Raw genomic sequence first — 27,594 nt, 5'->3', positions numbered from 1 at the left:
GACAAGCATCAACCAGCGTGCATCTTTTAAGGACATTTTTGAGGCAGTCGAGCCCTCGAACTGCAACCGGCTGCATCACTGACTGGTGACAAGCTGCAGTCACTAAAGCCACCCGAGACGCCTCATTTAGCATTCCAGATCCACCAACCAGCACAGAGGCAACGATTCTTGACCCAGAGCCACCGTGTAGGCCAGCCTGCAGCCGTCTGTCCAGCCTTGCTTCCCGAACTGCCTGACACCTGATACCTGCAGTTGTCTATCATCTTGAACTCTGTTGCAAGAGATGCAAGCGTCCTGGAACCTACTCGATCCTGTTGAGCATCAAGAACATCCCAAGAACCCGGTACATTGTAGTTCTGAACCTCTGGTCCTTCTCCGAAGGCACCTAGTGACATTGACGACCACTTGCTCCCTTGGTGCTGAAACCAAATAACCTTGAACAGTTATGACTGATTGCTTTACCGACTACCCTCCTTTCAGTATCCAGAGTGCATCCCTTTCTTTCGTTAAACTGTCTGGCCTCTGTGATCCTTTACAGGTTGGGTTATATTTTGTAGTGTGCTGGAACTGTCTGCTGTAATAATAATAAATTCGATATTTTTATACCACCTTGACTGGACAGTCCCTTTTATCATTGGGTAATAATTGTAATTTCGCTGTGTTGCAACTAACCAATGATCCACAGCCGTTCGGAGATAAGGCTGCCATTCCATCCACGTTACCAAAATTGGGCAAGGAGGTTTATAATTTACTTGTGTTTCAAATCTGTTCGGATCCCTTCTGGTGTACTAGAGGTGTGGGGCTGATTAGTCGTTTAGAAACCGATATTCATCCCTGGACCACTGGTGCCCCGAAAGTTGATTTGTCACAGCACCCACCACAGAGCTGTATGAAGAATCTGCGAGTGAGGGTCTGAGGAGAGGCGCAGATCCAGGGGTCCCACGCCGGTCACATAGTTGGAGGGAGTTTGCAGTGCCAAAGTAAAAGGCCAGTCTCAACCGTACACTCTAGTGTTATTGCAGGTCGACTGACACCTACACCTCTTTGAGCATCATATGGGTGCGGCCAGAGGAAGCTGTGAGAGCCTTGAGCCTATGCTGCGCCTTGAGAAGCAAAAACATGAGGTCATCCACAAATAAAAATTCATTGTATAGGAATCCCAGGGAAACCAAACATTACACAAAAGCAACCTCCTATACCAAAATATTGCACAATGCTATGGGAAAAAATATCACTTATAAATTGATTTAATTTTTTTAAAACTTTGTTTGAATTTAATGTCTTTTGGATTTATTCAAATGTAAGAATGTAATACAACAGCAGCAGCATATTTATAGGATGCAAATACATATACACACACATGTGTGAAAGAACAGCAATTCTGAGACAAAAACAATCGATGTAACACATTCAAAGCAACACAACACAATTGAATTGTACATAAACACACTCAGCTCCACCTGTCACAAACACCATAGACTACACTGAAACAAAACATTACAGGCCCGATTAATGTAATTTTTTGCATGTGACTTTGCACTGCTGAAAAGTGACTTTGCACTGCTGAAAAGTGACTTTGCACCGCCGACACAAACCCTGATTCATGGAACTGTGCAAAGTGTATTTTTGCAATGCAAAGTCAGTGCAAAGTCATTTTGTACTGCAACAATGACTTTGTACTGACTTTGCACTGAGCTTGCACTGCAAAAATAAACTTTGCACAGTTCCGTGAATCAGGATTTGTCTCATCAGTGCAAAGTCACTTTTCGGCAGTGCAAAGTGATTTTGAACCATGCAAATTATTCCATTAATAGGGCCCATAATGTGTAGAACCTTGCTCTGATGTACAAATATAGTTAATAAAGTGCAAAAACAGTTAATACAAATCGAACATCAATGTATTGTATTAAATATCAACCTAGCACCATTATTTCATACAGTGTGCCCTGTTCATTAGCAAACCACACAGACATCAGTTTGCGTGGCTATGGCAAAACCTATTCAAAGCATATTCAAAGAGAAGGAATCAGTCTGTCTGCCAACTCGGGTTTCGGCTGTAGGGTTGATTGCAGACTATCAACCCAGTCTTCATCAGGGCGAAATACATCATGACAAGCATTAGTGGTGACAGGTCCTCTCAAAAAACGTTATGAAGCGGTATGTGTGGTCAACTGCAGCATCCCAGCTGGGGCCACTGGACAGACAGGCGCAGATGCAACATGGATGCAATTACCCTTAAATCAAAGTCATTCTGGCTGATCCCAGCCAGCAGGGGACACGTGGATCCGGTGTGACACAAAAGCACTCATTTTAGAAGTCATTGTATGGTTCCCTGACTTCATGATTTGAAATCCGAGGGACCCCCTTGCCATCCAGGAATACTGCAGTGTAAATTCATATCGCTGACAGCGCATTGTCTCCTGTGATTTGATAGCTAGTGAATAGCTAATGCTGCACAAGGCACCGCAGCATAGGGCTGCCCTCACGCGGGTAAGGCCATATGTAAATCAGGCTTGGTCCCACCCCAAAAGGGGCAGTCCAGCCCGAACTGCTTCATCACATCCATTCTGCACGAGACCCCTTTAGGGGTGGGACCAAGCTTGATTTGCATATGGTCGTTCCTCTATCTATAAGGGCTTGGCACTCGAAGAATGATGGTCTGAAGTGTTGCCCAGAGCGATTGCTAGAAGTTTAAGATGAATTCTAAACCTTCCAGCCATCACCTTGTTGTTTTTGCTTTGTCTCTTTTAAGCAGTGCATATATTAGGAAAGATAGGACTTGGAGTATTACGGACGAGCTCTGCTTCTGCCTGTTCGTGAGAAAAGGGAGTGTGACTAACATACTTATGTTCTGTAAGAAAAGTGTGCAGTGGCTTTTCTGCGTTACTAGCTTTAGTGGGCTTTAAACATTTTGAAAAAAAACTGAGGGGAACAGTTTTTTAACCTTTTTCCAGATCTTTTCTCGGGCTTTTTGCCACATCAACCCTCCCAACAGACCACTTTAGCTTGGCTCTTGTATTGCTTGCAAGACCAGGTGCAGGCAGGGGCGCAGCTTAGTCAATAATATGGGGGCGGGTGGTTCTGAGTTTTTCCCCAACAAGCTATGCGGTGTACCCACTAAAAAGGAGAGGTTGGCAAGTTGGTTACCAGCACTTAATTATGTACTTTTAATAGAAACAATATCTATATATAACTGTGGCTGCTGTGTTTTCTGATGTTTGCTTGCAGTGCCTTATATCTGCAGGATGTATCTGCCTTAATCACATCCTTTCATGTTTGCTACACAAAAATCTCATTCGTCCTTTAAAACCACCACCCCAACCATCCGACACCCACACATTACCTGCACTGTATCATTTTTTCACTTGTTCTATGAGGACTGAACCGCGGCTCAAAATTGATTTAGCTAGAAGTGACATAAGAAATACTTCAGCCTCTGAAATTCACTATAAAAATAGTCCACATTATTCCACATATTGCAAGATTGCAGTCTGTTGAGCCATGCATGAGAGAGTCTCTGTGTAGTGCATGACTAAAAGAATCACTTTAAGGGTATAACAATTTGGTCAGATAAGGAAACTAAGGCACAGTGATGTTAAGTGATTTGGCCAGGATCACATACTTTGGTCAAGTACGGAAGCTGGGATTTTAGGTATGCTTTCCTGGTTCTATAGTTTGGAATCAGGCAGTAGACTATGTGGGTTATTAGGTGTATGGTGGTGCAGTAGAAAAGTGGCAGTAACAGAATGACTGCCTCTTTTACCACTCCGCCATTCTATGAGTTTGAAGGTAAAGGAAATACCTCCAACAACTGTCTGGATGTATTTTCACCGCTTTAACCTCACAAACTGGAGGAATTACCATCTGCGATAATTCCCCAAGGGCCCAATGGAGTCCTGCAGGACTCCAAACATGGGGCCTAACACCATGTTTCACCACTCAATCAGGTGAATGTTTCATCAATATGAGCACCAGTAACGGTAAATAATTATGGTAGTATTTATGTGGAAAGAAATTACCATACTTGAAATTACCCCTATATTTCCTCCTGTTTTACCTTTAGTTTGGTATCAAAAAAGTTAGGCAAAATCCTGATTTGTTTGTTAACGGGGGAGCAATTCTCGAATGGGACAATATCATGAGAAACTGTGGTGCAAAAGCACTGAGAATTGGTTACCCCTCACTACTAAAACACTAGGAATAGAAGAGATTGAAAGATTATGGTCACACAAACTTTAACATATACATGACATTTTTACAGAATTTCAACCACACATGATTCCAACTGGCAAAAAGAAGCATATTCAACAAAAGTAGCAAGAAAAGTATAATTTTAATAATATAAATGTTAAAAGGGCCAATTCATACATCAGTGCATCAAAGTAAAACACAAACTATATATGTAACCAACAAAACAAAGAAAGGGAAAGTGGGTGATCCAATAAACACTATTTTCACATAAGAGGTTTTATCAAACGACTTTATTTGGTTTATATACATAGTTTGTGCTTTACTTTGATGCACTGATGTATGAATTGGCCCTGTGACCATAATCTTTCAATCTCTGCTATTCCTAGTGTTTTAGTAGTGAGGGGTAACCAATTCTCAGCGCTTTTGCACCACAGTTTCTCACCTTTAGTTTTACATCAAGGTTCAATGTTTTCTATGTAGTTGTCTTTTGAAAGCCACACCAGTAGTTTATGTTCAGAAAAGCAGACTTGCAAAGATTCAAATCACATGGTAAAGAAACCTAAAAATGAAAAGGTACAATTCCCTCTGAAATTGCAAACGGGTACCACATAGAATGTCTATCTGAAAAATGATTATTGTGGGCTGTTCAGATATATACAACAGCTTATAGCATAACATGCAAGACTATGATGGCAACGTAGCTCAGACTACCATGTAGAGGAGGAGCCGAGTACCCCTACTCCACCTACCCTGCCTACTTTACCTGTGAAGTATGAACACAAGTAAGTGACATATACTACACCAATCAAAAGGCAAGAAGACAAGCAAAGACTCTGCGCAGTACCCATAAGAATGCCTATACCTAAGAGAATACGGGAAGTAAAGTATCCATTAAGGAAACCATAACTACATTCAAGACAATATGATGGCCATTTGAATGCGATTCCTGATGAAACAAAGAAAAGAAATGCCCAGGATGAATGGTGATGTCATACGAAACCAAATCAATTCCATAGATAGAAGATAATCGGAACTGAGAGGCAGACGATTTATGAAGAATGAAGAAGTACTAAGGATAAGTGACATTTTGGGATCAAGATGAAGAAACTTATGCCACAAACCTGATGAAGAAACTTAGTTTAAATGTGTACAGATGCAATGAAACGCAAGCAGCAAAGCAATCATGAAGCTATCCAAATGCTTTTAGTAAATAGATTGCGGCAAGCGCCAACATATACATATATACCTCATAGATACATATGGATTGAATAAAGAATGAAGGTTCCACTACGTATATAGCAGTCTTGAACAACAAGAAAGGCCTCAAATTCAGAGTCGCAGTTACAAAAGCAATTGAGTTAAAAAGAATATATTTCAGCTAAGGAGTTGGATGAGCCAAAAAGCCAAGGTCTTATCAGAACTAAAATTGTCTGACATTAGATACAATTAACGTGAAAGAACAGAAGCTCCTGTTCAAGAAGGTCAAGTATAAACAAAGACGTCAGAGGACTATTGGAAAATACAGTTGAATACACGAAAAAGGTTCAATTCATGGTGTCCAGTCATGTGATGGAAGAAAGTTGGACGCATGAGGGCATCACACCTACGCACAGAAGCCAGACAGTACCCATACTTCTTAAAAAATCCCAGAGAACAGTACAGACTCAAGGCCAACTTCAGACACAAATTGACATTGAACCGTTGATGTGATGATGGAGTGTACTTTTAATTGGTGGGAAGCTGGTATCAAGACAAACTCACCTGCACCTGGTTGTTCAGTCTGCATGCTGCTCACGTAGGTGGGAAGTTATTGACGGGGGTTAGTAGCCAGCCAATTGTAGAGGGCCACATAGTTGGGGGTCCTATAGTTGTGTAGCCAAATGAGACGTCGTATATTAAGTGACATTCATAGTGGACATTTTGAAGGGAGGGCTTAGTTGCCCCACCTAGTGTTGATTATCCAATTATGTCTCTCTGTTACTCTATACAGATATTACACCTATACTCAGTAATTCACTTAGAGCCAATCCCGCTACCCGATAGGTTTTAGAAACTTGCCACGTAGGATGACGTTGGTAATGACGCAGGTCTACATGTCAGTAGTGACCCATTTGGTCTATAAAAACTGTTTTTTTCTTAAATGAATTGAGAGTTGAATATCGAGCGATTGCTGATGTTCATTGTACTCCCTGTTTTACTTACTTTTTGCCAAGCTATTTGGGTCGTCTGAATTATTGATGTTTGATTAAAATCCGCTTTCCCATCTATCTGAAGGGTATTGCTACTCATCGTAAAGTGCTGGGAGTCCCCAGTTCAACCACAAACCACCATCTACTAGATCCGATCCACTTTGATCATGGGGGAACAAAGAAGGACTGATTCTGCTCTACTGGGTTATGCTGCTAGGGCCATATCTTAGCCAGATGATTAAGGGTGTCATTATGATGAGATTTCCCCTTAGCAGTTTAGGGAAGTGGTATAATATTGATTGTTCAGCCACACAAAAATACTCACAAATGAAAAGTATCTGCTGAGTACATTTTGCAGCCCAGTCATGTTGACAAATGGCATCTTTCATCATCAACATTTATTCATTTATTTGCACTCATGTCCGAAAAACATGCTGCACCAGCGCTACTGTATTGTCCAATGGAATAGACCGGATTGTCTACTGGTATTGTTTTTTGTTATGCTAATGCCATTCTGCTCCCTCACACAATATATGTATATAATCATATATAATTGGTTATTTCAACGCGCTTAATACCCAGAGGTTTCTAAGCGCGGACCAGGGATCGAACCAGTGTTGCTGCATTGTCTTGCTTCCAAGGCGAACGTGTTACCCCTGAGCTATCCTCCTGAGACAGTTTGATTTGCCCCAATACACATGCTGATCTACAAGTATAAGATATACAGGGTGAAGCAGGCCTGGAGGCCAGAACTGGCGAGGAAACTAACTCTTGGCATTGGGAGAGCCTGTCATACCCCTCAACTCACATGTGGTTTGCGGGTATCAACCACTCTGGACTCAGTTCACACTCACGGCAAGCCACCTCCTCCATACGCTTCAATGGGCTCTCTCCCCCTCCCCCACAAATCAAAAACAATGAACGACCTTATCTTAGTCTCAACATTGTAAGAGATAGTGGGATCTACAGAGAGGGGACTGCATTGTAACAAAGCTTCCGGTATTGCTAAGAGGCCCCTTGCCATGTCTGACTCCTCCATCCTGTTCAGTCAGCAGCGTTTGCTGGTTTTGGAGCCGAGCTACTATAATATTTGCAGGGACAACCAATGGTGCGCACAGCGGTTTGATCTGTGTATTTGTTTGGATGTGTGTGGCGCTGTACGCAACAACGTCACCAGAGCGTCCAGAGAGCTAATGCCAAGATCTAACTATCCTTCATTTCAGGTGTGAGGGATGCGTCCTCTACTGTGTGTTTATCTGCATTCTGTGACTCGTAGTTTTGCATTTCAGTTGTACACGCAGAGCTGCAAGTGATGGAAGGCAAAACTGGACCGGATGCCCTATTCACACGTGACACTAGGGCAACTCTAGATGGCATTATATTCTGCTGCAAGTTGGTTATATTCACCATTACAGTTGTTAGCTGTTTTCATTACTTGGAACAGACAGGTAAACATGTTTGGCATTATGTGGCTAAAACATGGAGCTTTGCATTATTTTTCTGTTCAACAAAGTGGGCAGCTTTCAATTGGCTCTAAAATGCATATGGCCACCACAGTTAACAAAGCCAACCGTAGCCACTTTTGCTGAAGAATTGGAACTTTGCATATGAAAGGGACACCAAGGATGAAGTTCCACCTGTGACCCAGTTGACATGAATTGCCTCCTGCTGGGCAGCCCTTATGCATAAATATAGCTGTAAATGACAGCTGGCAGGAATAAAATTTAACTTGCCAGCCAAGGAGGAGGCAACCTAAAGACTGCTCTGGTCCTAACCCACACCATCATACCTGACTGCAAACTTTAAATACAACAACTGGGTACACATTTAAGGGATGGATCACCCATGCACCCTCGCCCCACTGACGCTACACCCTCGGGTGCAAGGCCCAGGACACAGGCTGCTGAATCTGCCAGCAGTGCTCAGTAACAAACCCACAGCAGGAACAGACAGACCCAGGGACATGTTCTCTGAGGCCCACCATCGCCCTGGAGCAGCTCACACCCCATGGGCCTCATTGGGAAGTTGCCAGAGGTAGCAGCTCCTACCCCTGCCCCCCCTCTGCTACCCCTAGACCTTTCCTTGTTACCCCTGGGCTCCTGGACATAGAGTCGGTGCCAAGAGCAGATATCTGTGTTGCACTTGAAAAAGTCAGTTGTAAATGCAGCTAAATGTGCCACTGCTTTTTCCAGCTGGAATCTAGATCTCGTTAGCTGGAGAAATAACAGGGATGCAGGAAAACCCATGGAGCCCCCATCACTAACATGTTGCCAGTCCATTAAAAAGAATGCCCGAGGGGCGTGGCCTGGAGCGCTGGCTATGCAGTCGCTCCCGTGATGGCCTCCGTGGAACGCCCGCTGCATCGCAGCTTTCTAAGGCTCCCATGCCGCGTTTTTTGAACCCAACTAGGTGAGAGGGTGTGAGAAGGTTTGGAGCCCTGCCGGAGTGCTGCTGGAACCCAGAATCGCTAAGATGAAGATAATCGGGCCCTTCTTATCCCGCGGCCCCTCCGCCGCGTAATCCAAGATGGTGGACGGGACCCAGCGCAATGATCGAGACGCGGCCTCACCATCGGAGCTCCCCCTGTGAACCCTTGAATCGATCTAGATCCAGGCGTCTCTCGCCTCACATGATCGGAGGGACCCGAGCCACACGTCTACACTCCAGCTGATACTCCCGACGGCGCTTCGGGTGGCCATTTCGGAGAAGCACGGACGGCGGAGGGCGCGGTAGGTGCACCGGGCCCCGGGCCTCCTTGGTTTTGGCCCACCTCCCCGGACACCCCCAGAGGGATAGAACCCTGCAGCCATCCCAACACACGACACGCAGCCGCAGCCTCCCTGCTCTCGCCCTCTCCTGTATCCCTCCGCCTCCACTCCGGAGGAGGGGGCCGGAGCCGGAGGGTTCTCGGGGGTGCACCGCAGACCACCCCTGCCTTCAACTGTGAGGAGGCTGCAACACCCTACTGCCTCCGACACATCTGCGGGAGTGGACCCACTGGCTCGTGGCTCCGGTCAGCGGCGCCGTGCTCTGTCGCCCTCTTTACTGAGCAATCCACCTTGAAATAGTTCATCTACGGCCACCACCATCACCAACAGCCTCGCTAACTCCCGTGGCGATCTGGGTCCTCACCATCCACCCCGAGAGACCATCCTGGACTGGTGTGCTCCGGTATTAAAATCGCTCCCTCTCATCTCCCCGCTGTTTCCTGGGGCGCCCGGCCCACATTCACCTTCCCCTTGGCCGCCTTGGTCCCAGGGAGACCGGGACAACACAGCAACCCTCTTCCTCTTCACTCGCACTGAAGTCTCCTTCGCTAACCAAAGTCCAACCAAGACATCGGACCCTTATCACAACCCTCTGAGAGGCCTCAAACTATCGCCATCATTGCGACTGAGCCACCTGCTGCCGTTAACCCACTCCTGTCAGACCACACGATGTCTAAGCAATCGAAATCCACCAAGTCCTCAGACATAGCTACAATGCTAATGTCAGCCGACAAAGCGAAGAAACTGGACAATCCCCCCTCCATCTCATGAGAATCCCTGGACAACAAGGGACCTCTAGCAACTAAGGAGGACATCCGGGAATTCATGGCTGACATTAAGACCGAATTTCGATCATGTATGTCTGAGCTTACTGCCAAGCTGGAAAATACTGATAAAAGGGTTTCGGAGGTGGAACAGAGAGTGGGAGAGATTGAGGATCGCGCCCAGGACCACGCCTCCTCCCTGATTGAGATCCAGCGTTCCGTTGGGCTTCTGCAGGACAAGTACGAAATCCTGGAATATAAGCAGGAGGACATGGAGAACAGAGCCCGGCGTAACAACCTCCGCATTCGGGGGGTTCCCACATCAGTCCCAGACCAAAGCCGAATATGTTGGCCTTTTCTTTCAATCTCTTCTCCCCGATCTGGAGGACTCGCTATTGCTACTGGATCGCACTCACAGGCTAAATCCCCGTCGTGGAGTGGAGTCAGACGGCCCGCCTGATGTTATCACCAGGGTGCATTTCTTTACGACAAAGGAAGCCATATCGGCAATAAGTCGCTCCAACGACGAAATCACCTTCCAGGGGACCCCCCTTCAGATCTACCAAGACCTATCTCCGTTGACCCTTCAGAAAAGGCGAGCCCTCTGCCCACTAACCACCTTCCTCCAAGCCCAAAAAATTCGCTACAGATGGCTCTTTCCCACAGCTTTGCAATTCTCCTATAAGGGTACCATGCGTAGGATCAAACATCTGGGCGATGCTGAAAATATATTGCATCCGGACTCCGCTAACACCTCGTCCCAACAGGCCACTGAAGCGGCGGCTGACCCGGACCCTATAGCCTCCCCTAGGCCCACGCAAAACACATGGCCGAAGGTTCCGAGATTTAGGAGGATGAAATGACCCGGAGCGACCCCACGAGGGACTCTTCGGCGCCCTGAGACCCGGCTTAGTGAACCCGGCGCTGTGGAGCCGACCGCCACCTCTGAAAACATGGATGATCTCCATCCCCGATGCAGCGGGCCTACCCCCATAGCCCATGCCCAGCTCCAAGGTACATTCCACCTATGAGTCCTTGGAGCATTTCACTCAGACTATTTATACCTTTAGCCATGTTGGCTATTCTCTGTTACACGGCCCCGTTGGCCAGGGGAGGGCCTGACCCCATAACGGGTCCCCCTCCCCCAGTTAAACCTCGGACCTCCCGTTGGCGGTCCGAGAAAAAACCCCAAAAACAGGATAACAGATGGTCACATCTCCCACGACATAATGGCTGATTCTTCAGTAGCTCCCCCCCCTCCACAAGTCTCATCAGCGACCCCGGATCTCGCCCCGGACCAGCAGTTTTGGAAGTTTGTCTCTCTGAACGTCAGGGGATTAAACTCACCGCCTAAACGCAAATCAATTCTACAAAAACTTCAGAATGACTCTGCCGATGTGGCCATGCTACAGGAAACTCACCTGCTCCCGGCAGACTTCGGCCGCCTACACTCTCGCGACTTCCCAAAGCAACTCTTCGCATCTGGAAGCTCCAAGCGGGGCGGTACAGCAATCCTGTTCCGGAGGGGACTGAATCCCCAGATTCTGGACTCCATAAGCTGCCCAGAGGGACGCTACATAGCAGTGAAATGCCTGCTAGCGGGACAGCTGTTCTCCTTGGTCTCCGTGTACGCACCGAACTCTGGCCAGGCACCCTTCTATGATTTGCTAACCGCAACCCTCTCTCCCTTTCTGGAGGGCCAGATAGTGATCGGTGGGGACTTTAATGGGGTCCCGGACCCCGCAAAAGACAAATCGCATCCACCCTCCACCGGGGACTTCACTACGGCTTTAGCCCTTTTGCGATTATTTAGAACCCTAGGGGTGGTGGACTTATGGAGGGTACTCCACCCATCTGAAAAAGACTCCTCTTTCTATTCTTATGTTCACCGGACATTCTCTAGGATAGATCTTCTACTGATATCCCCGCAGATCTTCGCTTTCACTGAAGAGGTAACTATAGGCTCCAGAATCCTATCCGACCACGCCCCAGTAACCTTGAAAATCCGAGTCCAGGGACCCCCGGATCCCCAGAGGCGTAGATGGACTCTATATGATCCCATCCTTAATGAGATGCCACTCAGAGACGCAATCGCAACCACGATCAACAACTTCTTTGAAGAAAACTTTAGTGGAAATACCTCCTTAGCCAACAACTGGGATGCAATGAAGGCAGTGGTGCGGGGAGAACTGATTGCCAGAGGGGTAGCCTATCATAGGCATAAACGACAGATTCGTCAGGGTCTTGAAGAGGAACTTGAGAGGGCGGATAGGATCCATAAGGAGAAGGGCTGGACCCCTAGAAGGCAGCGAGCTCTCCGAATAGCAAAAAAGAAAATTGAAGCACACTACGCTGAACATACCGCCCACCAAATGACGAAGGCTAAACAGTTCTACTATGCCAAAAACAATAAAGCAAATAAACTACTGGTGGCTAAACTGGCCAAGACAAGAAGGAATAACACAATTGTGGGCCTCCGGGATCAGCAGGGCAAGACTCAATACTTGGATCACGACAAGCTTCAAATTGCATCGACCCACCTGACCCAGGTAATGACCCCCCCGGCCCGAGACGTCAAAGAACAGAGGGAGTACTTGCAAAGGGCGGCGCTCCCCCGACTGGAAAACGCAGCTCGGGACTCGTTAGAAGCCCCAATCACCAATGAGGAAGTCGATGAGGCGATAAAATCCCTTAAATCCCGAGCCCCAGGCCCAGACGGCTATACGATGAAGTTTTATAAAGTCTTCAAACCCCAACTAGTGCCACCTCTGGTGCAGCTGTTTAATTCATTCAGGGACACAGGTACCATAACCCCGTCGATGCAAGAATCAATCACAGTTTTGCTGCCCAAACCTGGCGGTGACCCGAAGAATCCTGCGTCCTACAGACCGATTGCTTTGCTCAATATAGATGCCAACATATACTCCAAGATTTTAGCAACCCGCCTGTCCCGGATTTTGCCAGAGATAATCGACGCCGACCAGAGTGGCTTCATCACACACCGCTCTACCGCTGATAACATCCGTAGAGCTCTGAACCTGGTGGAACTTGCCTCCCGAGACTCCCGAGAGCTGATGCTTCTGGCCCTGGATGCAGTTAAGGCCTTTGACAAGGTGGACTGGAACTTCATGAGGCTTACCCTCGAGGCCTTTGGCTTTGGTCCAGAGTTCTGCGCCATGACATTGGCTAACTATACAGCGCCCAAGACCCTTCTCAGAGTCAATGGCATCCTCTCCCCCCCTATCGACCTGACCTGTGGAACCAGACAGGGATGCCCGTTATCGCCACTGCTTTTCGCACTAATTATGGAACCATTCGCCCAACGGATCAGGCGAAACCCGGCGATTAAGGGCTTCCAATCGAATACAACACACCACAAACTGGCCCTCTACGCAGATGACGTCCTACTAACTATCACGGAACCTCGTACTTCCCTCCCTCAGGCCCTAGCTGAGATAGAGAGCTATGGAAAGGTCACAGGCTTTGCTGTCAACTTCCAGAAGTCGGCTGCCATGGGGGTGGGTCTGTCCCGAGAGATCCGGGAGGCTCTGGCCCCACTATGTCCGATACAATGGACGACTAAGAGCACCAGTTATTTGGGTGTCCAGATCCCAGCTGACCCGGGGGAAGTCTATCGAGCAAACTTTCCCCCACTATTCACGGACCTCGAGGCAGACTTAAAGCGGTGGGCGGCACAGGAGATTTCACTGATGGGCCGCATCACGGCCTGTAAAATGAACTTGCTACCAAGGCTCCTATATGCCTGCTCTTCGCTTCCAGTACCAATCCCGGCACCTGCTCTTCAGAATCTACAAAAGAAAATGTCACGGTTTATCTGGAAAGGGAAGAAGCCCAGAATCCCTAGGTCCACGATGCTGGGCAATGCTAGACTGGGTGGCCTCGGAGTCCCAGATCTACAAAAATACCAGATGGCTGCCCAACTCGCCTGCATCCGATCCTGGCAGATACTTACCAACCGCCCGAGATGGGTGGACCTCGCACAGGCGCAACTACCGCTCCCGCTACGTTTTCTCCCGCACATCAATCCCTCCGAGCGCCGACTGTGGCAGAACCTCCTGAGGACCACCAAACACACTATTGCTGTCTGGGATAAAGTGCTGAAACAAAAGAAAACCCCAGTGGGACTTGGCCCTTTCTCCCCGGTGTTCCTGAACCCAGCTTTCTCCCCTGGCTGGTCCACCCGGAACTTCAGAGCCTGGATTGCGGGAGGCCTGGAGACCCTGGGGCAACTATTCAAAGGGGGACAACCCTGCACCTTTGGGCGTTGTAAAGAACTCTTCCAACTTCAGGAACAGGATAGATTTACGTACATTCAGCTGCACCACTGGTGCTCCCATCCTCAGACCCGCCAAGCTGCCACCCGCCCTCCCACAGCCATTGAACTGACCCTAAATGACCTCCCAACCAGGGGGAGAATCTCCACTCTATACAAACGCCTCCAAAATCACTTCCTAACCTCTAAAACCCGATACATGGCCCAATGGGAAGCGGACCTAGGCCACCCAATCGAGGACCAGCTATGGGTTGACATTTGGTCGCGGGCGCACACTTCCTCATCTTGCATTACGAACAGAGAGGGCGCATACAAAATCCTTCTTCGCTGGTATTATCCTCCCCTGAGACTACACCATATGAACCCCACACTTAACCCGGGCTGCTGGAGGCAATGCGGCCAAGTAGGGTCTTTCTTTCATATGTGGTGGTCCTGCCCGAGGGCCCAGACCTTTTGGAAACAATGTCTAGCAACAATCGCAGACATCACTCAGATACGACTTCCCCTGGAGCCCGAGCCCATCCTCCTGGGAGCCCCGGACCCCGGGATCTACCCTAGATCTGGCCCTATGGCCAAACTACTGTCCCAATGTCTACTGGCAAGCAGAAATGTAATAGCTCGCACTTGGAAAACCACAGAAGGACCACTAATGCCTTTTTGGTGGATTAAAATTTGGTACATCTTAATCGCGGAGAAGGTGACGGCTGCTGGGGCAGGCCGTCTACATCGCTTCGAGAACATCTGGGGCCCGATCCTGGACTTTGATCAGAATTATCCAGCCCTGACATACAAGCCCCAATTAGCCAGGAGAACCTTACGGGACGAGAATTCGCAGCTGGGACAGGTAGAGGAACATTAAGACCAAGGGGAGGGGAGGGAAGAGCAACCAACACTGTATCGCTTTTGTACCATATGTCGTGACTGATTAAGTTTTGTATCACCTTATCCTGTTTGTTTAAAATAAATATTTTTTTAAAAAAAAGAATGCCCGAATGGTTGGGTTCAGAGGTGGGGCTGTCTGTGCAGTTCATACCCAGCACTGTAGCAACATGAAGGGCATGGGGGCTAGGTCTAGCTAGCAGGGAGGGGTTACAAGCAGCCTGCAGTACTCAGTGACAGCACTGCACGAACGCACATCTCTTCAGTGTTTCTCGTGCTCTGCTTTGCACATCCAGTGAGACACTTGGCCTGTGATGAGAGGGGAGTGCCCAAGTGGCTTCTGCCACCTATTGCCTGGGCACTGTGTGACCTGACCCAGATCCGCCAGGCCTGCATCACAGGCACACTGTAGATAAACGCAAGCTGAGATCATTAATTTACATGAAGTTGCCCTCTGCCTTTGAAGTAAACTATGTGTTGCTCCCACGAGCAAAAACAAATTATATTTGGAAGGATAGCTCAGGGGCAACGAACTTGCTTTGGGAACAAGCTTTGCAACATGGGTTCAGTTCCTGTTGCAGTGCTTAGAAGCTGGAGGAGGCTGGCAGTAAGCAAGATACAATGGACCAAAGAAAATAATAAAATGGGCCTTTTCTAGTGGTGATATCATGGAGCTGCTGTTTCTGTTTACATTGTAAAATTTTAAAAAACCTGCAATTACTGTGACCTGCAACACATCTTTCCCCTCTGTCTCCCATTTTACAAAGAAACGTTGGGTTACTTACCAAATAAGCAAAGCAGAAAGGTGATGGCTGGAAGGTTTCAAATCATTTCGAACCACTGGCACAGCTCTGGGCGACCCTCCAGACTGTCGTTTCCCAGCCTGAAGGGAAAAAACCATATGTAAATGATGCTTGGTCCCACCCCAAAAGGGGCAGTCCAGCCCATACTGGTAGGCCACATCCCTTCTGCAAAAGACCAGAAACATCCCCAGACATGTACCAGCCTCATTGGGCATCATGAGTGGGGAGTAGCCTAGGTCTCTGGGCCCAGCAGGCTTACATTTAAAATACAAAACCCTGCAGTTACTGTGACCTGTAGCACATCCTCCAACACGTCCCCTCTGTCTACCATCTAACAGAAATATATGAGGGTTACTTACCAAATAAGTAAAACAGAAAGGTGATGGCTGTAAGGTTTCAAATCATTCATAGCCACTGGCACAGCTCTGGGCAACCCTCCAAACCATTGTTTTTCTGGTTGGACTTGTGTTGGTCAGTTGCTGTTTCCAGTCTGTGGCCAGACACTGGGCAGGCACTGGATGACTGAGCTTTTTGGGGTTCAGGCGTCTTCGAGATGCTCTGTCTGTTTACAGTTTAGCCTGAGTGATGTACAAAAGTCCAGGTTGTTGTGTTGGACGTCTGCTTACATTCACAGTAACTTGGTAATATGGGCATATACACACTGATATTAATACTACATATGGTGATCCATTCTTGTATGAAATGTAGATCATATTTCAGTGATATTGTAACCATATTTTGTAATTGTACTGAGGAACAATGCGATGTGATGCCACTTCCTGTTTTGTCAACGGGTGAAAGGTTGTGTGGCATCACTTCCTGTGATGTCACTTGGGGTTGGGGTCAAATGGCATCACTTCCTGTTATGTCATCAGAGGTCAAGGGTCGTGTGATATTACTTCCGCTACCCTCTGCATTTTGGTGAAATTACATCTCTGTGGCACAGCTCATGGTGCAGAGGCAGTGCAAGAGCAGACCAGGGAGGTCTGGCATAAATTTCAGTTTTACATTTCTCAGTGAAAGGAAACGCAGGAAGGAAATGTATGCCAGTGCTTTTAATAAACCAGTGCCTGCACTTTTCATTTTTGGTAATATTGAGTACCTGGACCTCTCCAAGCTGAAAGAGACTACTGGTACTAAAGTATGGGAGGAGGTCAGAATGAAAGCATTTCATTTAATTGTGCTGCCATGAATGGCCTAGTTCCTGCAGCCTTTGCTGGGGCAAGCTATGCCCACTCTTTCCGCCTCTCTCTCCTGCACACAGTGTTCATCATGTCTCCTTCAGGTGCTACCCTACGGAACAATAGATAGCCAAACATGCATCTCCAGTCCCGCCAGTACGCTCATCACAGAAGCAATGCCAATTGGCTGACTGGCCTTTACCTAGGGCTCTCGGGCCCTCCAGAGCTTTCATGTGGGGGCTAGCAGTGACCTTTCTAGCATGTAAATGTTTAGGTGATTGGAACTGTGATTGAACGTTTGAGACAGAGTCTAAGTTCTTAAAGTATAGTATAGTAAAACAGAAGAGATTCTTTAGCCTTGCACTGCATTGTAATTTGTGACCAGTAACAAAGTGTAACTAAGCTACAATTATACTGTTTTGCCTCAACAGCTTTCTGTATGTATGTATACATTCTGAGGTTGCTTTACTATGTGATTTGTGTAATTTGTAAGTAAACTCTATAAGATGATTTTTTTTAAATCCACAGCCTAAATATGTGCACCCACTGGAATTCCAAATGTATGCAGCTAAGTTCCTAAATTGCACAGTGGGTTAAAATCCAAGCTCCACTGCTTACCCAAAATGTGTGATCCTGGGCAAATAATGTAGTGCCACTGTGACTTATACATCAAGGAAATTGTGTTTCAAAGTGACCACAGAGCAAAAGGAAGGGAACAAGGGAAACAGCAAGACAATGGAAAATGCAAAATTCAGAAAAAGCAGTCCTACTAGGCCTTGTGAACATATGGATCGTGTAAGTGCAGGGAGAGAGAGGCACAGGGGAAGGGGGTAAGTGCTAGAGGATCCACAGAGGGATGAAGTGCTAGGGAGATAGTTGCAAGGCAACAGATAAATGCCAGGCAGTGACCACACGATGGAAAAGGGATCACCAGTGCACCTGTAAGTGCAGACCTGTGAGGCAGCACAGGCCAAGTGGTGCCCAAAGGCAAGTGCAGGGCAAGGGTGGAAGCTCCGGGCAATCGGACAAGAGGCCAGGACCCAGAAGGACATAAGGGCCTGGGCTTCCAATCAAAAAGAGAAAAGTCTTGAGGTATTTGTGGAACTTGAGGAGATCCGGTTCGAGACAGAGAGAAAGGGGGAGACTGTTCCAAAGGAGGGAGCCAGCTGAGGAGAGGGAACCGCCTCCCGCTCTCTGCTTAGAGAAGCTTTTGACAAGCAGAGAGTTGGAGCCGGAGGATCGGAGGGATCTGGAAGCAGAGTATTTGGTGAGAGCAAGTGGCAGATAGTGTGGACCCCGGGCCAAAAAACCCACATGGAGGATGCAGAGGGATTTAAATTTGAACCTTGCAGCAACCAGAAGCCAGTGGTGAGATGTTAGGGCTGGAGAGATACAGTCCCTGGGCTAAATCAAGGATAAGTCTCACAGCCCTATTCTGGATTAACTGGAGGGAGCGAATAGAAGAAGAAGGTAGAATAAGGAAGAGGCTGCTGCAGTGTCCAGCTTGGAGAGGACCAGCGCTCTGGTGACACTGAGCTTCTGGGAAAGGTGAGGAAAGGGGTGATGCCCCAGAGGAGGGAGAGTTGGTAATGAGCCTTCTTGGCAATGTCCAAGATGTTAGGAATGAAAGAGAGAGAAGACTTCAAGATAACTCCCAGGTTTCTGGTTTCAGAGGAAGGAGAGGAGCGAGAGCCTATTGAGAGTAGCCAGAGTGAAGGGAGAAAAGAGGGAACAGGAATTCTTATACAAAGAATCTCAGTCTTGCTGGTATTGAGACAGAGGTCATTCAAGGTGCACCAAGACCGGATAGCGGACAGGCAATCAGGAAAAACAGAGACAGTCGGAAGAGATGCAGACGGTAGTCTGAAGAAGAGTTGGGTGTTGTCTGCATAACACTGGAAGTGTGGTGAAAAAGTGGAGATTAGGTGAGCAAGAGAAGCAAGATAGATGTTAAAGAGCCAGGGCGAGAGGATAGAGCCCCGGGGAACGCCATAGGTGAAGATAGAGGTATTACAATACTGGTTCCAAAACAAGGCAAAATCAGCCTGTGATTGGGAGTCTTTGCAAGATGGCTGCATTCGTGGGACTGAATCAAATTTAAAGTGAATGCTTTCAAAGTAAACCATTACACTCCGATTTCGGTTGCAATGACTGGTTTCGATGTATCCGCGCATCGTGCTCCCAAGGCACAGGAAAGAGGCCATGAGAACATGCCGGGATTGAGGGTAGGTGGAGGGGGGGGGGGCAGAAAGAGGAACAAATAGGGAGTGAGGCACAAAGAGCGAGACACATGGAAAGTGAGGCGAATAGAGAACTGCCCACAGGGAGGGGGCAGGAGCAGAGGCTTTTGCTGGGGGGGGGCTAAGGGGGCTATAGCCCCGGGTCTCTTGGTTGTAGCCCCAGATAAAAGCTCAGGGGGTACAACCAAAATGCCTGCTAGCCCCGGGTCCCGACAGTCCCAACATTAGTGCTGCCCCGGATCTTTTCCAGACCTAGCAACACCCCAGCAACACCCCTGGGTGGGGGCCATTCAGCACCAGCAGAGAAGCATGTTTTGGGCACTGCCTCATCTCACAACACTGCCCACTTAACCCCTAGATTCCTGAGGCCCTGCTCTTCCTTTTATCCGTGTAAAGCATCCTAGTTTATGCCGATTACTAAAACCAAACTATGCATAAGTAAAAAGGAGGAATCTTTAGACAAAGTGGTAGCAAGGGGGGTTTCAATGAACTGCACTGACTCCTTCATTTCAGATAAAAGGGGGTGGTGGGTGCAAAATGAATATCAAAAACAAGGAAATGGGGTACTTTAAAAAAATGAGGACGAGTCTGAGTCAGCTCTATACTGAGATCACCATCACCAGGACCCTCTCTTCACAGGGTCAGAGGAAAGGCCGTGGCACCGGCAGGGGGAGTCACACACCGCAGGTGCGAGGTGCAATGGCATCAGAGGTGGGGTCACGCTCTGGGGTCACTGGGCGAGGTCACCTTGCAGGCAGGTGGAGCCAGTCATATAATGTAGCATATAATGTAGCAGGAGGCGCGGTCCTTTTCCTGTTTACACTCTCTTGTCAGTAAACATCTGGCGCCCCGCGCTGCAGTGACCTCAGTTTCTGCACAGAGCTTCCTCTCAGACAGGAAGCTCGCTTCCTGCCACCTCTGTCCCTATTGGTTGGCTGGCTTCTTAAGATCTCCTGGGGAGGCACGGTACGCTGTGAGGGCAGGCATCCTAAAGGCAGAGGGTTGGAGCGGGAATGCCAGGCGCCTCGAGATGGCACAGGAGTCGGGTGCCTCAGGCAGTGACTTGATGCGATCGAGGTAAGGTATTCTGGGGAGGAAGGGGAGTTGCAGAGGGGCTATCAGGCATCCTTAGATTAACTGTTACAGAAGAGTTAGGTATCTGACTGAAACCGAGGGTTACAGAGAAGTGAGGCATTTTGAGACTGGGAGGCATCTCTAGATTAAGTGTTACAGGAGAGCTGGGTATTCTGTATCCTGCATTCTGAGAGTTGCAGAGGAGCAATGCTGCATGAGACTAAGGGATGCAGAGGAGCTACTGGGCATCTCCAGATTAAGTGTTACAGGAGAGCTGGGTATTCTGTATCCTGCATTCTGAGGGTTGCAGAGGAGCGGTGCTTCCTGAGACTAAGGGATGCAGAGGAATTACTGGGCATCTCTATAATAAGTGTTACAGGGGAGCTGGTATTCTGTATTCTGAGGGTTGCAAAGGAGCAATGTTTCCTGAGACTAGGGCGTGCAGAGGAGCTACTGGGCATCTCTAGATTAAGTGTTACTAGGGAGCTGGGTATTCTGTATCCTGCCTTCTGAGGGTTGCAGAGGAGCGATGCTGCCAGAGACTAGGGGGTGCAGAGGAGCTACTGAGCATCTCTAGATTAAGTGTTACTGGGGAGCTGGTATTCTGTATTCTGAGGGTTGCATAGGATCAATGCTGCCAGAGACTAGAGGGTGCAGAGGAGCTACTGAGCATCTATAGATTAAGTGTTACTGGGGTGCTGGTATTCTGTATTCTGAGGGTTGCAGAGGAGCAATGTTTCCGGAGACTAAGGGGTGAAGAGGAGCTACTGGGCATCTCTAGATTAAGTGTTCCTGGGGAGCTGGGTATTCTGTATCCTGCATTCTGAGGGTTGCAGAGGAGTGATGCTTCCTGAGACTAAGGGATGCAGAGGAGCTACTGGGCATCTCTAGATTAAGTGTTACTGGGGAGCTAGGTATTCTGTATTCTGAAGGTTGCAGAGGAGCGTTGCTTCCTGAAACTAAGGGATGCAGGGGACCTACTGGGCATCTCTAGATTAAGTGTTACTGGGGAGCTAGGTATTCTGTATTCTGAGGGTTGCATAGGATCAATGCTGCCAGAGACTAGGGGGTGCAGAGGAGCTACTGAGCATCTCCAGATTAAGTGTTACTGGGGAGCTGGGTATTCTGTATCCTGCATTCTGAGGGTTGCAGAGGAGTGATGCTTCCTGAGACTAGGGGGTGCAGAGGAGCTACTGAGCATCTCTAGATTAAGTGTTACTGGGGAGCTGGTATTCTGTATTCTGAGGGTTGCATAGGATCAATGCTGCCAGAGACTAGGGGATGCAGAGGAGCCACTGGGCATCTCTAGATTAAATTTGACAGGGGAGCCAGGTATTATGTATTCTGAGACTGAGGATTACACAAGAGAGATGCTTCCTGCCACTAAGGGATGCAGAGGAGCTACTGGGCATCTCTAGATTAAGTGTTTCAGGGGAGCTATATATTCTGTGTTCTGAGGGTTGCAGAGGATCGATGCTTCTTCTGCAGACTAAGGGATGCAGAGGAGCTACTGGGCATCTCTAGATTAGGTGTTACAGGGGAGCTAGGTATTCTGTATTCTGAGGGTTGCAGAGGAGCAATGTTTCCTGAGACCAAGGGATGCAGAGGAGCTACTGGGCATGTCTAGATTAAGTGTTACAGAGGAGGTAGGTATTATGTATTCTGAGACTGAGGATTACAGATGAGCAATGGTTCCTGTGACTAAGGCACACAGAGGAGCTAGCTAGGTATGCTGGGACTAAGGGGCAAAGAGGAGCTACTGGACATTTCTAAATTAAGTGTTACAGGGGAGCTAGGTATTCTGTATTTGGATCTGAGGATTACAGAGTAGCAATGCTTCCTGAGACTAAGGGGCACAGAGGAGCTACTGGGCATCTCTAGATTATGTTTTACAGAATAGCTAGGTATTATTTATTCTGAGACTGCGGATTACACAGGAGAGATGCTTCCTGAGACTAAGGGATGCATAGGCGCTACAGGGTATCTCTGGATTAAGTGTTACAGGACGCTAGGTGTTCTGTATTCTGAAGGTTTCAGAGCAGTGATGCTTCTTCCTGAGACTAAGGGATACCGAGGGGCTACTGGACATCTCTATATTAAGTGTTACAGGGGAGCTAGGTATTCTGTATTTGGATCTGAGGATTACAGAGGAGCAATGCTTCCTGAGACTAAAGGATGCAGAGGAGCTAGCTAGGTATGATGAGACTAAGGGGCACAGAGGAGCGACTGGGCATCTCTAGATTAAGTGTTACAGGGGAGCTATATATTCTGTCGTCTGAGGTGAGGATTACAGAGGAGTGATGCTTCCTGAGACTAAGGGTTGCAGAGGAGCTAGCTAGGGATACTGAGACTAAGGGGCACAGAGGAGCTACTGGGCATCTCTAGATTAAGTGTTACCGGGGAGCTAGGTATTCTGAATTGTGAGACTGAGGGTTACAGAGGTGCTAAGCATCCTGAGACTAAAGAAGTACTAGGTATCCGGAGACAGAGAGTTACAGAGGAACTGCCGTGCATCTGCTGATTATGGTTATAGAGGAGCTAGGGATCTGGCTGAAAATGAAGGTCACAGAGCAGCGAGGGATCCTGAGACTAAGGGATCGAGAGGAGCTAGATACCACGAGATTGGGGGTTACAGACGAGCTAGGCATTCTGAGACTAATGGTTAGCCGGGTATCCTGGCACTCATGTATGCTGCCAATGAGGGTTACAGAGAAGGTGAGTATCTGGAGACTGGGGATTTGCAGAGGAGCCATATATCTTCAGACTGAGGGTTGCATGTAACCCTGGCATCCTGAGACCGAGGGTTATCTGGCAATCAGGTAACCTGAGAACGACTGTTAGAGAGGAGCCAGCCATCATGTGACTAAGGGTTACCGGGCCATAAGGTTATTCTTAGACGTGGGGTTACAGAGCAGCTAAGCATCCCGAGAAAAGAAGTTTGCAGAGGAGTCATTTATCTTGAGATTGAGGGTTACAGGAGAGCCTGGAATCCTAAAATTGCGGGTTGCAGAGGGGCCAGTCATCCCGAGACTAAGGGTTACAGACAGTAAGGTATCCTAAAGCGGAAGGCTAGAAAGGTGCTCGGCGCCGTGAGACTAAGGGGTACAGGTGAGTTAGGCATTCTGGGACCGAGCATTATCGGGCAGTCGGGTATCCTGAGATTGAGGATTACAGAGGAGCCAGGCATCCTGAGATGAAATGCCAGAGAGCACAAAATCATCCTAAAGTGAGGATTACAGAGGAGCCAGGCATCCTGAGATCAAGTGCCACAGAGCACATGAGCATCCTGAGAGTGGAGATTACAGAGGAGCCAAGCCTTCTGAGATCAAGTTCCACAGAGCACACACGCATATTTAAGGTGAGGTTTACAGGGGAGCCAGCCACCCTGATATCAAGTTCCAAAGAGCACACGAGCATCCTGGGACTGAGGATTACAGAGGAGCCAGGCATCATGAGATCAAGTGCCACAGAGCACACGATCATTCTGGGAGTGAGGAATACAGAAGAGCCAGGCATTCTGAGATGAATTGCCACAGAGCACACGAGCATCCTGAGAGTGAGAATGACAGAGGAGCCAGGCATCTTGAGATCAAGTGCCACAGAGAACACAAACATCCTGAGAGTGGGGATAACATAGCCGGCAGGCATTTTGAGATGAAGTGCCACAGAGCACACGAGCATCCTAAAACTGGGAGTTACAAGGAGCCATGTATCAAGAGACTGAGGGGTATGGAGGTGCTTGGCATTCTGATTTCGAGGATTACAGAGGAGCCTGGAAGCCTGAGAGATACAGAGGAGTTCGACATTCTGGTATAGAGTGTCACGGAGGACTCTGGTATCCTGAGGTGAAAGGTTAAAGAGGAGCAACATACCCTTAAAGCGAGAGTTATACAGGAGTCGGGCATCCTGAGAACGAGCGTTACAAAGGATTGGGGGATTGTGAGATTGAGTATCACAGAGGACCCGGTTATCCTCTCATAGAAGGGACCAAGGTTTACAGGGTGAGGTATCCGAATCCTGATGGTTGCACCAGAGATGCTAGGCATCCTGAGCTCGGAGGTAGAACCCGGGAGAACGGACCTCCTTAGATTGGGCCAGGGCTGGACTGGGAACTAAAAGAGGCCCTGGAAATAATTACTGGGGACCAAAAGAGGCCCTGGAAATAAAGTTCAAAGTGGCCCCATATGACACATTTTCAGCAAGCCCAATGCTTTTCCTATGAGAAAATTTGGAAATACCACAGAAAAGAGGCCCAGGGTGCAGAGGCCCACCTGGAAATCTCCAGAGTTCCGTATAGGCCAGTCCACCCCTGGATTGGGCATGGGGCGAGGGAAATGAGAATTCTTGTCAGGGCTGGACAAGGGAACCCAAGCATTCTACATCTGATGGTTACAGACTAGCCAGGCATCTCACAATCAAGGGTTACGGGTAAGTCAGAGCTACTGACACTGTATGTTACAGAACAGCCCGGTCCTCCTGTGACCCAACGCCACAAAGCTTGAGACAAAGGGAGGAACAAGACGTCCTTCCATTGGAGGTTGTGGGGAATTCAGGTGTTCAAAGATTTAGAATTTCACGGGAAGCAGGTATCCTGAAGCTAAGGATAGAAAGCAGGTAGGTGTGCGAAGATTGAGCTAATCTGGAGCCAGGCAGCTTGGAACTGAGGGCTACAGGGGAGACTGTGTTCTAAGGCTGGTGGATATGGAGGAAACTGGTGTTGTGGGACTGAACGCTCTGGAAGAATGGGTTGACCCAAGACTGCGGGGTACAAGGCTAAAGATCAAATATTATAGCAAGACAGGCATCCTGAGACTCAGGGTTAAAGTGGAAGCAGGTGCACTGAGAACATGGGCTACAGGGGTACTAGGTGTTCTTAAGACATAGAGTCACAAGGGAGCAAACTGTCCTAAGGCACGGGGTTATGGGGTGAAAATAGTCCTACAACACAGGGTTATGAGATGCGACATACCCTAAAACATTGGTTACTGGGAGCCAGGTGTCCTAAGGTATGTGGTGACAAGTGGGCCAGGTGTCATACGACTTGGGGTTCCTGTGAAGGAAGAGAGGGCTCCAGGGGAACCAGCAGGGGTCTAGTCCTGAAAATGTAAGTGGGGGGACTCATCAACAAACGCAATGGGATGTGGCGTAGCCAGAAATTAGCATGTGAAGGTGAAATATGCACATTTCATTAAATTGGCTTTACATATCCATCCAAATTGCACAGGACAGATCGCATTTGCCTTTCATAAAATCTGCACCCACACAAAACTAAGAGAGGATATTTTCTTCCAATAGTGTTTTTGAAACCCTATCATGCAAGTCTATGCAAAAAGGACGAGCATACTCGTCCTTGGCACTTAAGGGGTTAAAAGGTGTGCATGTTTTAAACTCCAAGAACCAATAAAAAAGTTTTCCCTGGAGCTTGCAGTACTGAAATGGGACATTTCATCTTTAGTTGTTTGTTATTTTTCATCGGGTTATATAGTGCAGTGGTGAAGTGCCCGGCCTCAAAACTGAGGACTGTGGTTCAGTCCCGAGGTTGGCTTTAATTTTAGGTGGGGTTATGGAGTCCACTCTCTGAAAACAGTGGGTGGACTGCGTCCCCCTCGTGTGTACCCTCGACTTGAGCCTTGGGAGCCAGGCATCCCGAAGCGTTGGGTAACAACAAAACCGGGATTCAAGGGAATCAAGGTTATTCAAATTCAGATGTCCTTAAATGGAGGAATGCAGAAGGCCTTTTATCCCATGATCGAGCTCAATTGGAGCGCTCTGGCAGCAAGGGTTATGGGGGAGGCAATGTGTCTTGGGGCCGAAGGACATGCGTAGGCAGTGCTCATGGTATGTCTAAGGGGGAGACCAGTCCAGTCAGGTCGGGTGGGGGCAGTGGAAATCTAGTACAGACAGACAAAGGTGGTGGGATGTATGACCAGGTGTCTTTTGCCATAGCCTGAGCCTCATTCTCACCCCTAACTCCAAGCCTCATTCTGAATCGTTTGGTCAGGTCTCCTCCTCTGTCCCCCTGGCTTACAGAGTCCCCCATTACCATTCTCCATTCCTAACCTTCCTGTATATACCGCCTGAGCCACTCTTCCTAGAGACATGCCCAGTATTTATCTCTGCGGCCACCCTCAGCACCTTCCCCTGGTTCTTCTTATGCTCTCAACCCTTCTCTGAAGTTCAGATTCAGGTACTCTAAGTAGACCATCCTCGACCCTTCTTCCTAATGCAACTTAGTTCTTCTCACTCAAACTCTCCATGGCCTTCCTTTCTACCCCTCCACTGAGCCCTTCTTCCTAACTAATCAGCCGCTGCTTTTCCGAAACACTTCCCCTGGCATGCCTTCACCGATTCTCATTAACTAGTCTCCAGCTAATCTCCAAAGCTCATCTTCGTGGCTTCCCTATAGCCAATTATTACCTGTACATCCACCCATCGCCCGGAGATGTTATGCCCAGCCCACCCGACTCTCTGCTGTAGGGTTCTACGAGTCCTTCCCCTGGCACCAGTCTTCTGCCACGTCCTAGTCTTTGCCTTAGCCACATTGACGGTCATCCGTGATAGCCCGATCCTCAACTCTGTTCGAAAGCCCTCTCCTGAGCTGAGCCTTTCTCCCTTGCACTCCCTTATCTTTCCGCCTACATTGTCCTCAGCCCTTCTACCTACCACGAGTCTCAGTCACGTTATGTATCAATCTTTAAACATTCTACCACACACTCATCCCGTCTTACTAACCCTTTTGAAAGTCTTTTTTCTATTCTAATCCCAACCCCTTCTCCCTGGCAAATCAACAGCCCTTCTTACTAACCTCTCCTCTACCACCCTACTCTGCTAACCCTCGACCCTCAAGTATCTTCAATCTTTGCCCATTGCCCACCCTAAACAGATGCCTCCAGAACTAATTGTCAGCCGTTTTCTCTGGCACCATTTCAGCCTGTCTCTATACCCCCACCCTAAACCCTCCACACTGCACCTGAGGAGACTTTCTCCCAATAAACACCACTGCTGTTCTCCTTAGCCCGATATACACATCCCTTTTCCATAACTCACTCCTCTGCCCTTCCCCTTAGCCCGCTTAAGCTATTTTCACTAGTCCACTCGAGCCCTTTTCCTACTAATCATCACATCTCTTCTTCCAAGCTCCATCCTCTCTTATTGCCTGAGCTCCAATCTTCAGTCTTTCTTTCTCGCCAATGCATCTGCTTTCTTCCTAG

The 27,594-nt window shown here is 48.1% G+C and overlaps 2 long non-coding RNA genes across 2 annotated transcripts in view; one reads left to right on the top strand and one right to left on the bottom strand.

Moving 5' to 3' along the window:
* Positions 1 to 27,594, bottom strand: part of LOC138452805 (uncharacterized) — a 111,468-nt gene that overhangs the window by 31,579 nt on the left and 52,295 nt on the right. The gene's annotated exons all lie outside the window — the stretch shown is intronic.
* The window catches only part of LOC138452803 (uncharacterized), a 44,279-nt gene continuing 36,928 nt past the window's right edge, over positions 20,244 to 27,594 (top strand). Inside the window, exon 1 of the long non-coding RNA XR_011260315.1 lies at positions 20,244 to 20,386. This is a non-coding gene — a long non-coding RNA (uncharacterized lncRNA). The remainder of the gene's footprint in view (positions 20,387 to 27,594) is intronic.

This window comes from Ambystoma mexicanum, chromosome 1p, assembly GCF_040938575.1.
Source record: "Ambystoma mexicanum isolate Mex_15411 chromosome 1p, UKY_AmexF1_1, whole genome shotgun sequence".
In the NCBI taxonomy this organism is placed as follows: Eukaryota; Metazoa; Chordata; class Amphibia; order Caudata; family Ambystomatidae; genus Ambystoma; species Ambystoma mexicanum.
Note: the sequence above shows the minus strand (reverse complement) of the source record. Positions and strands in the feature narration are given on the sequence as shown.